Source organism: Lynx canadensis, chromosome C1, assembly GCF_007474595.2.
Source record: "Lynx canadensis isolate LIC74 chromosome C1, mLynCan4.pri.v2, whole genome shotgun sequence".
In the NCBI taxonomy this organism is placed as follows: Eukaryota; Metazoa; Chordata; class Mammalia; order Carnivora; family Felidae; genus Lynx; species Lynx canadensis.
The window spans coordinates 139733227-139742660 of record NC_044310.1 but is presented as its reverse complement, the minus strand read 5'-3'; positions in this window follow the sequence as shown (position 1 = coordinate 139742660).

Sequence of the window (9434 nt, the reverse complement as noted above, 5' to 3'; positions counted from 1 at the left end):
GGTTACTCATTTTCAGTAAACTGAAGTCCAGCAAATAAGCAGAGGAGTTGATTCAAACGGAGACAGTCTGGCCACTGACTCCACATTTGCAAACTCTAGGCGATACTCTGTTCTTCCAAAGACTGATTCAAGGTGTATAAACTTAAACTAATAAAATGAGGTCAAAGGATCCCAGTAGCACTAAGCAATCATCATTTTATCCTTTATTCTGGTTCTGTCCTTTTCAATTAAAATTGAGAGCAGTCAATTTTTTTACTAGGGTTCAACTGTCCAACTTACTAGGAATGTAGATATATATCTTAATTTATACGTGCTATTTTCTTGCCATCTTACTGCTTTCCTATAGAGTCTGTTCTTCAGGCTCCACTCTTTTGCAAATACCATCATTCTATTGCCCACAAAAGGGGTGATGTTAGATATTCACCTTATTTTAAACTGGTGGGGAAAAAAAAACAACACCATTTGGACATTTTGTTTACAAATTTTAACACAAAGATTCAGTGAGATTTTTAAAAAGGCATAACAAAATCCTAAAATTATTTTGTCAAAATAAATAGATCAAGAGTAAATATATTACAAAACAAAATCAATACAGAAAATCAATATGAACTAATCAGATATTAATGAATACTAATCAAAACAGGATAGAAAATATAAAAATATATACAGAAAATAGAACACTCGAATAGACACAACAACTGACATAAGTGGGTTTTTTTTAATTACAGAACAGGAAAATACAAAATGAATAGTATTATGATAACTTAATTAAAAATTGTGAAGATTAACCAAAACCAAACAATACACAATGCACTCATATGAACTCCAGATGGATTGATGCATTCATTGTTCTTTAAAAAATCGACAAACTATTAGGAAATAAGAGTAGAAATCTTATCACCCTGTGGCAGCTTGATGATGCCAGCCTTGCCAATTTCATGCTCATTCCCCATCTTCCGTTTACATTTGGTTCCCCAGGCGAATGTGCATTCAAGAGGAGAATAAGCTGCTTGCTCCCTTAATGAGTGTGGCTGCCAAGCACCGTGTTAGGCACTTGTTTGAAAAATATGGTAAGAAAACAAATATTCATGATATTTCTCCTCCGCCGAATGACAGAGACCAACATGATCCCATCTTAAATGAACGCAGTAGTGCTCCATTTTACATCCACTGTGGCCAGGTATGGTTGCACCTGAGGAGCAAATCTACCCTGCATCATCACGCCTCAGCTCCTCACAGTCTGCAGCAGGGCCCAATTTGAGAGGGATGGGGAGGACAGCTATCGGGTTTGATTTTGATATAACCTAACATTAAGTATCAACGAGCTGCCAACCTAAGTTCTTTTTAATGTGAACCTCACTGTCCATACCAATACTTCATATGTACCAAACAGTGCATTTATTAAAGCATTTCTCAATCACAGTATTCCTCCGGTTACTGGTTTAAAGGTCTCCCTCTGCACGGTACTCACACTAAGCATTATTTAATGCCATCTGAAATTTACCTTACCTCCATAGCATGGCTACCAGCCACAAACCCTCATTCCACAGCATATGTATGCTACATCTGAGCAAAGAGGTAAAGAGCTAGACCCCTGGATTTGAAACCTTGCTCCAATGCTTTCTTTCTGTGCAACCTTAAGTCAGTTACTTAACCGCTCTGTGCCTCAGTTTCTTCATCTGCAAAATGAGGATCATAATGCTACCTACCTCAAAAGTTTATTACGAGAATTAGGTAACATAGCATAAAGCACTAAGAATAGTGTCCATCACACGGTAAATACTGTATAATATTTCCCAATATTTTTACTACTACTGTTTTGTTCAAAATGTAGTTTTAAAGTCAAGGTAGTTTTCTAAGTAAAGGGAACTATGATGCAAATGTTGTGTTCTAACTGAAAGTAAATATGGTGCCATTTATTTGGGTTCAACACACAGCTCACTTTCCTTAAATCAGAAAAATATAACAATTTCCAGAACTACTATGTATGACAAATCACAATCCACACGTCTCTTTCTCCCCAGCATCTGCCCCATGGCCAGCCAGGCAGGGAGGGACAAAGCAGGTGCGAGACAGGGGAGGGCACGTCTTGCCACCAACATTATAATATTGCCTAGGCTCATGCAGACCCAGGTGACCTCCTGCCATCCTTCATCAACGAAGCAAACAGATGGGTGATGCCCATCTACACTCTCTCCATATCTCCTCCAAGCCACCCTCCAAGGTCTATGTCCCACCTCCATGACCTTTACATTTTTGCTTTAGTTAGATTTTACTTGTATAAAAGATATTGAGAGAGCATAGGTCTCTTATATCCCTTTGAAGCACATGTCTCCATTTTGTGTGCTCACACATGTGTTTAGAGTTTCCAAATTCTTAAAACAGTTGAAACTTGATTATCCCAACACACTTTACTCATGAAATTGTTCTTTTTTTAGAAAAAAAAGAGGAAGTATGTATTTTCTAGGCTTATGTATCATTAGAAAAAACACCAAAATGGTTTAGAATTTCTAATAATTTTAATGGTTTTCTTTTTGCTTAATTTGTATGCTCAAAAATTTCTGATAAGCATGTATTACTTCAGTAGAGGTTTTTTTTTGTATATTCATAATTTTGTACAACCATCACTCAGTCTGGAACATTTCCTTCAAAACTCTTGTACCCATTAGTGGCCACTCCCAATTCCCTCCTCTCCCCACCCCTGCAACCACTAATCTACTTTCCATCTCTATAGATTTGCCTATTGGGAACATTTTCTGTAAACAGAACCATACAACATATAGTCTTTTGTGTCTGGTTTCTCTCAGTTAGTATGATATTTTCTAGATAAATCCATGTGGTAGCATGAATGGGTATATCATTCCTTTTTGTGGCTGAATAATATTTCAGTACATGAATATAACACATTTGTTTATCCATTTGTCCCATTGACAGACATTTGAGTGTCTTCCATTTTTTGACTACTACACTTTTGTGTGGACATATTTTTAAGTTTTCTTGGGTATATACCTAAGAGTGGGATTGCTGGGTTTTATGGTAACTCTGTGTTTAACTTTTTGAGGAACTGTTTTCCCCTGTTTTCCGCAGTTTTCCACTGTGACTGCACCATTTTACATTTCCATCAGTAAAAGACCAGTGTTCCAACGTTTCCACATCCTCACTAACCCTAATTTTCATTAAAAAATAGTTTTTATTATAGCCTAGTGAGTGTAAAGTGGTGTCTCGTTGCATTTCCCAAGTGACTAATGATGTTGAACATATTTTCACGTGCTTATTGGCCATTTGTATATCTTTTTGGGAATAATGTCAACTCAGATCCTTTGCTCATTCTTTAAGGGGGTTATTGTCTTTTTATTGTTGGGTTATAAGAGTTCTTTCTATTTTCTAGACTCTGGACACTTCTCAGATAGATCATTTGCAAATGTTTTCTCCCTTCCTCTTGACTTTTCACTTTCTTGATGGTGTCCTTTGACATACAAAAGTTTTAATTTTGATGAAGCCCACACATTGCTTTTTATAAATATAGATTTTGTTCCCATATACAAGTCAAGCCCAACATAGCACTAAAAAAATCTGCACACAATGCACAGTAAAAGAACTTGTCTACTTTGTAGTAGCCAGGGCTATATTTTCCACTTCTCTTTCCCTTAAAGAAAAGAGAATGGGCAGAACTGTTTATTAATATCACCATCAACTGCTTACATTCCTGCAATAAATCATGAAGCACTACTCACTCTATTATTATATTCTAGGAACTGAAAAATGAAAGATGAGTTACATGCATTCACAATTAGTCTAACCATTCCTGAAATATGGGCTCTGCTGAGGGGGCTGTATTTTTTCTGTACAGATTCTCAGTAGTCAATGAAGCTTTATTCCCTAAGCCTCTCAAAGACGATGCTGGACATGCTCAGACAATACAAAGGGTCTTTCCTAGGACTTTGACGCTTTTCTCTGGAGTCCACAGTGCCTTTGGACTGTCCTAGACATTTAGAAAAGATGTTGCACTTCCATTTTATGTGCTGCTATTTGAATACGCACTGAGGACCCCATCCCTGACTCCAGTTCTCTTTATGAAGAAGTACACTCTCATTTTCACAGCTCTGTGACCTTTCATTTGTTATTTATGAGCTTTTGCAAATCTAATACCACTCTGACAGATTTAATTTGTGCTCTAAATTACCTTTGCATGAGTTACTCAACTGCTGGTTTTATTCCAATGGATTACTTGCTACACTCTGAAACAGAAAAAAAAATTAGTTCGAGATCTATTCGACTTCCTCCATTTGGGAGAAAGTTGAAAAGAGTTGCATTCTGATTTTCACTGCATGGTAATACTTAGTATAAAGGAGGATTTCTAAGACTAGTCAGGGAGGCAAAGAGATAGACCCATAACCCAGATCATGTTTTACAAATCCACATCCTAATTGCTATTTTATATAGAGACCATAAAACAAGATACCCCCAATTCCTTAAACTCATCACTAAGATAATTAAGCACTTTTGGAAGCTACACTAAGGTGCCAATTACCAAACAACACCTCAATATTAAACCAATATATAAGTATTGTGAAGTAGAGAAGTAATACAAGTCTAAGTATTTTTCAATGCCGTTCCTATTGTAATATGAAATGCCTAATATGGGAGCAAAATGAAATTTTGAAGCCTGGAAGATCATGAGAAATCTTGACTTAATTTTCAATAATCCAGGTTTGGTGGTGTCTTAATGATCTGAGTAAGTTAATTCAGCTCCCAAAGTATAAATTCAATGCATGTCTTACAAAACTAAGACTACTTAAATATATCATTCTGACTATGGTACCTTCTCACCATTTGGGAATTGCTTATAACATGGTGGTGGTTTTCAAACATGGGTTCATTGACATGTCTCCATTGAGAGACAACATCTACATCTTCTCCCTTTTATTCTGGGACAGCCCTATAGACCAATTGAGCAGAGTATGGTGGAAATAACACTCTCTGGCTTTTCAAGCTAGGTCACAGAAGGTAATTAAACTTACACCCAATGTTCTGGAATGCTCAACCACATAAGCAATCCGAGCACTCTGAGTGCCATGCTGTGAGGACGTTCAAGTAGTCCGCACAGAGCTATGGAGACTTCATGAAGAGGCAGTGCTGCCCTGCCAGCCCCCAGCTGCTCCTGCCCCACCGCCTTACTCCATTCCAGCTCCCGCCACAGTCTGATCAAAACTGCATGGAGACTCCAAGTGAGAACAGCCTGGGCCAAGCTCTTCCCACATTCCTGACCCACACAAACCATGAGAGAGAAATGAAATGATGATAACTACTTTATGCTATTACATTTTGTGGTGATTTGTTCTGTAACAATAGATATCTAGAATATGAGGAACTGGTGTAGGAGAACTAACTAGGAATTCTCGTACTCATGAAAATAATCCTATTTTCCACATTGGTTGCAAGGTACAGAAATCGAAATCAAACAGGCTATAATCAAAAGGGGGAGAAAGGGAAGAATTTTATGGTCTTATCTAATACTCCTGCTTGAACATGGCTGGACTTTTAACCCTCTTATCAGGAATTTCCAGCCCTCAACTCTACTTTGTTCCCTCATTTGCTTTTATTCTCATTCAGATCTTCCAGCTTCAGAAGCATTCCCAGACTGTTTTTCAACTGTTCCAGAAAACAACAACAACAACAACAACAACAAGAAAAAAAAAAAAAACACCTAAAAAAAAAAAAAAAAGGGCAATCCATCCTTGGACTACAACTGGCCAGGGGAATACGGCATTCCAACTGGCCAGAGCTGGGCTATTAGCATGTCACTTGGACAGATGCATAGTGTCAACTTCATATAAATCACGTAGTTTGAGAATAGGGGAGGTATTGGTTTTCCAAAGGAAGGAAAATCTAGGTATTGTCACCTGAAGAAGATTTGCTGGGCTAGCAAAACTACACAGATGTCCATACAATTAACAATACTAACTTCTAAGTACTTGCATTAACCTAGAAGTGCGAAATGAAGTTAATGATGGCCAAATGAGTATTTCAGCAAATGGTGGGGAAGTTACCTGTTGACACGATTTCCTTCTCTAAAAATAGAATACCATGCCAGTACAACTTTGCAAATCAAAACAAAAGGCGAAACAATAGTTCTAGTGGGCATTTAGAATCACTTCTGCCCTAGGTTCTCCCCTGGTTACGAGATGGCTCTCCTACTGATACCCATCATGTGGTGCTATTTGGGGTGCACCGTGTTCTTACATGGTCCATCCTACAGGGTGCTGTTGTTTGGACCAGGGTCGTACATTTGATCCAAGCCAGACCAATCAGAGTTCTTCCTGGGTATTTTTCAAGCCAAAACTGGATAAAGACAATCAGCCCTCTCTGGTACAGAAGTCCTCAAGAAGTGAAACTCAGGAACACGTGTATGCCATATTCCTCTCCACAGGGAGGAGGAAGAAGAGAAGGCAGCTTGCTGCCTGAGAGAGCTACTGATAATGGAGGTAAGAGCTGAGCTATGTGTAACCATTGCCTTTTGGGCTAATTGTTAACTCTTCCCTTAGAAGACTCAATCTCCATCCAATAAAAAACATTTTTACCCAAGCTAGTTTGAAGTCGCTTTCTGCCCCCTGCAGCCAGGAGATCAGACCAACCAATTCAAGACCAATTCTTATAAAAGAGGCCAGCCCCCAGCTTAAATTTTTCTTTGTAACATATATGCTTTTTTACATTAATACTTTTTTTTTTTTCAACGTTTATTTATTTTTGGGACAGAGAGAGACAGAGCATGAACGGGGGAGGGGCAGAGAGAGAGGGAGACACAGAGTCGGAAACAGGCTCCAGGCTCTGAGCCAACAGCCCAGAGCCTGACGCGGGGCTCGAACTCACAGACTGCGAGATCATGACCTGGCTGAAGTCAGACGCTTAACCGACTGTGCCACCCAGGCGCCCCTTAGATTAATACTTCTTTAAGGCTTATCAGCTAAAAGGTTAGAGTTGGTTTTAAAAACGTCAATAATAGAGAACTAGTCAGAGATTATCTCTTTCAGGCTTCATAGACACTGATGTTTCCTTTCCTATAGGGAGACAGATGATTATCTATTCCCAATATGAATTGAGGACCTATCTGCATAAAAATCAATGCTTTAAAAAAATGTGTATTTCTTTTCCTGGAACCCCTTGGCAAGGCTAGAGTTACAGGGAAAAGCTGCCTTTGGACCTTTCCCCAGTCTGATTTAAAGGTCAATTGCATCAAAACCCTTCAATTCCTGAAGGATAAATGATGTCTGGCCTAGTATGCTTAGCAGTATATTCACATTTCCTAAAGATATTATATTCACTCTCTTCTGCTTGTTGGCTGTTTGCTTGTTTGCTTCTTCTATCAATTTGAAGTTTCTAGAGAACTGACGAGAAGGCATTTTGAAATACAAACAGCCACAAGGGGATGGAGTCAAAGAACTCTCCAGGCAGGAACGGAAAACTAGGTACATTTCAGTGCTGGCCTGCCATTTTTTATTTACCTAGAAGGGAGTGGTGGTTTGGAGAAATTTTTTGCTTCGTGTCTTTTATTAAATGCTTCTGTATGTTTAAGAATGTCATATTTTCATTTTACTTGTTCTAGGAATTCTAATTCCAGAGACCTTCCAAAAAATGTGGAAGTTAAAAATGTTTGAACTTATTAATTCCCACTTTCAACTTATTAACAACCACTTAACATAATCTTGATTCTCACCCAGGACAAAAAAGAACGAATCCACATTAAATATTTTGCACGCAATAGGGTTTTGCCCAGGGTTCCAAGAATCCTAACCAAGTTTTTGTCCAAAGTCCTTGAAAATTGTTACCATTTAGCCATTTATAACTCAAGATCAAGAAAACTGTAATTGCTAATTTCATAGATGTGGCAAACTCTTTCAAAATTTCTTACAGGGTAGGAGGGTGAGCCTGTACTCTTCCTGTGGGAAAAATGAAAAAAAAAAAAAATCAAATAGCCAACATCAAAACAGCGACTTACGTAAAACAAAAACCTCTATGGCTGTATTTTTTTCAAATCACTGGATTCCTCAGTAGCTAAGTAATAAATCTTAACCAATTTTTCTCATTCAATAAAGAATATGCTTTTAAAAACAAATCTATCCATGCACTCATCCTCCAAATTTCTGATCAACCAATACCTTGAGCTACACAACATGTGTCCTGATAGTGCAAAGACCATCAGGGTTTCATTTTTGTGAAAGGGTATTGGGGTCTGTGAAAACTCACAGTCTAAACTATAATCTATTTGCTCACCATGGGTTTGAAGGCAAAGGAATGTATCAGATGACCTCCTGCCTCTGTATCATCGGGATAGGAATTCTTCCTTTGTAATGCACCATCTTCATTTACAAGCCTCCATAAATAATGGTTATTAAAGAAGTCTATTATTGTAGCAAAACAGAATATAATAAGATTTTTACATAGTAGTATCCATCCAGGCAGAAAAAGATGTAGGAGTTATTAATAAAAGAAGATTGTCCTTGATAATAGGAACTTTTTTATTTTTGCATCTAAATTAACTCCCTTCTTAGAAAAAAATATTAAGTAGCTTCTTATGGATGAGGAAGTGTAGGTACCTAAACTGACTCCACTCCCTGAATGCTGATACTGAAAGAACCATGTGAGATTCCTCTCCCCTCACATTACTGCATTTTCCTACTTGTCTCCAGTTGTCCTCCTTGGTTTTGATTTTACTTGCTCATTCATTCATTCATCATCCTCTATGAGCCAGGGATAAACAGCATTATCTATTATACATGCTGTCATTAATAGTTCCAGCTTAATACTCAAATGATTTAACCCTATTAGTAAAATCATTGATGTAACTCTTAAAATTCCCCACACGGTTGCTAAGTACATGGGAGGAAATGTTGACCTGCCTTGTATGCAAGGGAGAGATCTTTGAGTCACTGAGTCAAGAGTGATCATGGTGTGATATTGACCTCTTGTCCTTACTAAGGCCACACATTTGTAAGACACCAGGTAGAGGAGCCAGGTAACACAGTGACTGCACCTGCCCTACACAAACCTCAGGGAGGTCACCAGGCATTACCAATAAGACCCAACAGGAGGTTCAGAGTCCTTCCTAACAACCAGGGCAGCTTATCTGGAAGAAGGAAGAAAAGGGAGAAGTGGAACTTGATGGGGATGACCCATTATATTTTATAAAGATCCAGTTAACATCTAAGTTCATATGAATTATTGAATAATTATACTAGTAACAGGACACTGGAAATAAGTATTAGAGAAAACAAAAGATATTAAAATTCCAAAGAATCATAGCCAGGGGTGGACTTACCATGTAGTGAAGGGTAAGCTTCAGGGTCCCTGATTGTAGGGGCCCCTGCCAAGGCCCTATTTCTAATTTTAGGATTGTTAATTCATGTTTTCTTTTCCTTAAGGGGAGCTCCTCCCTC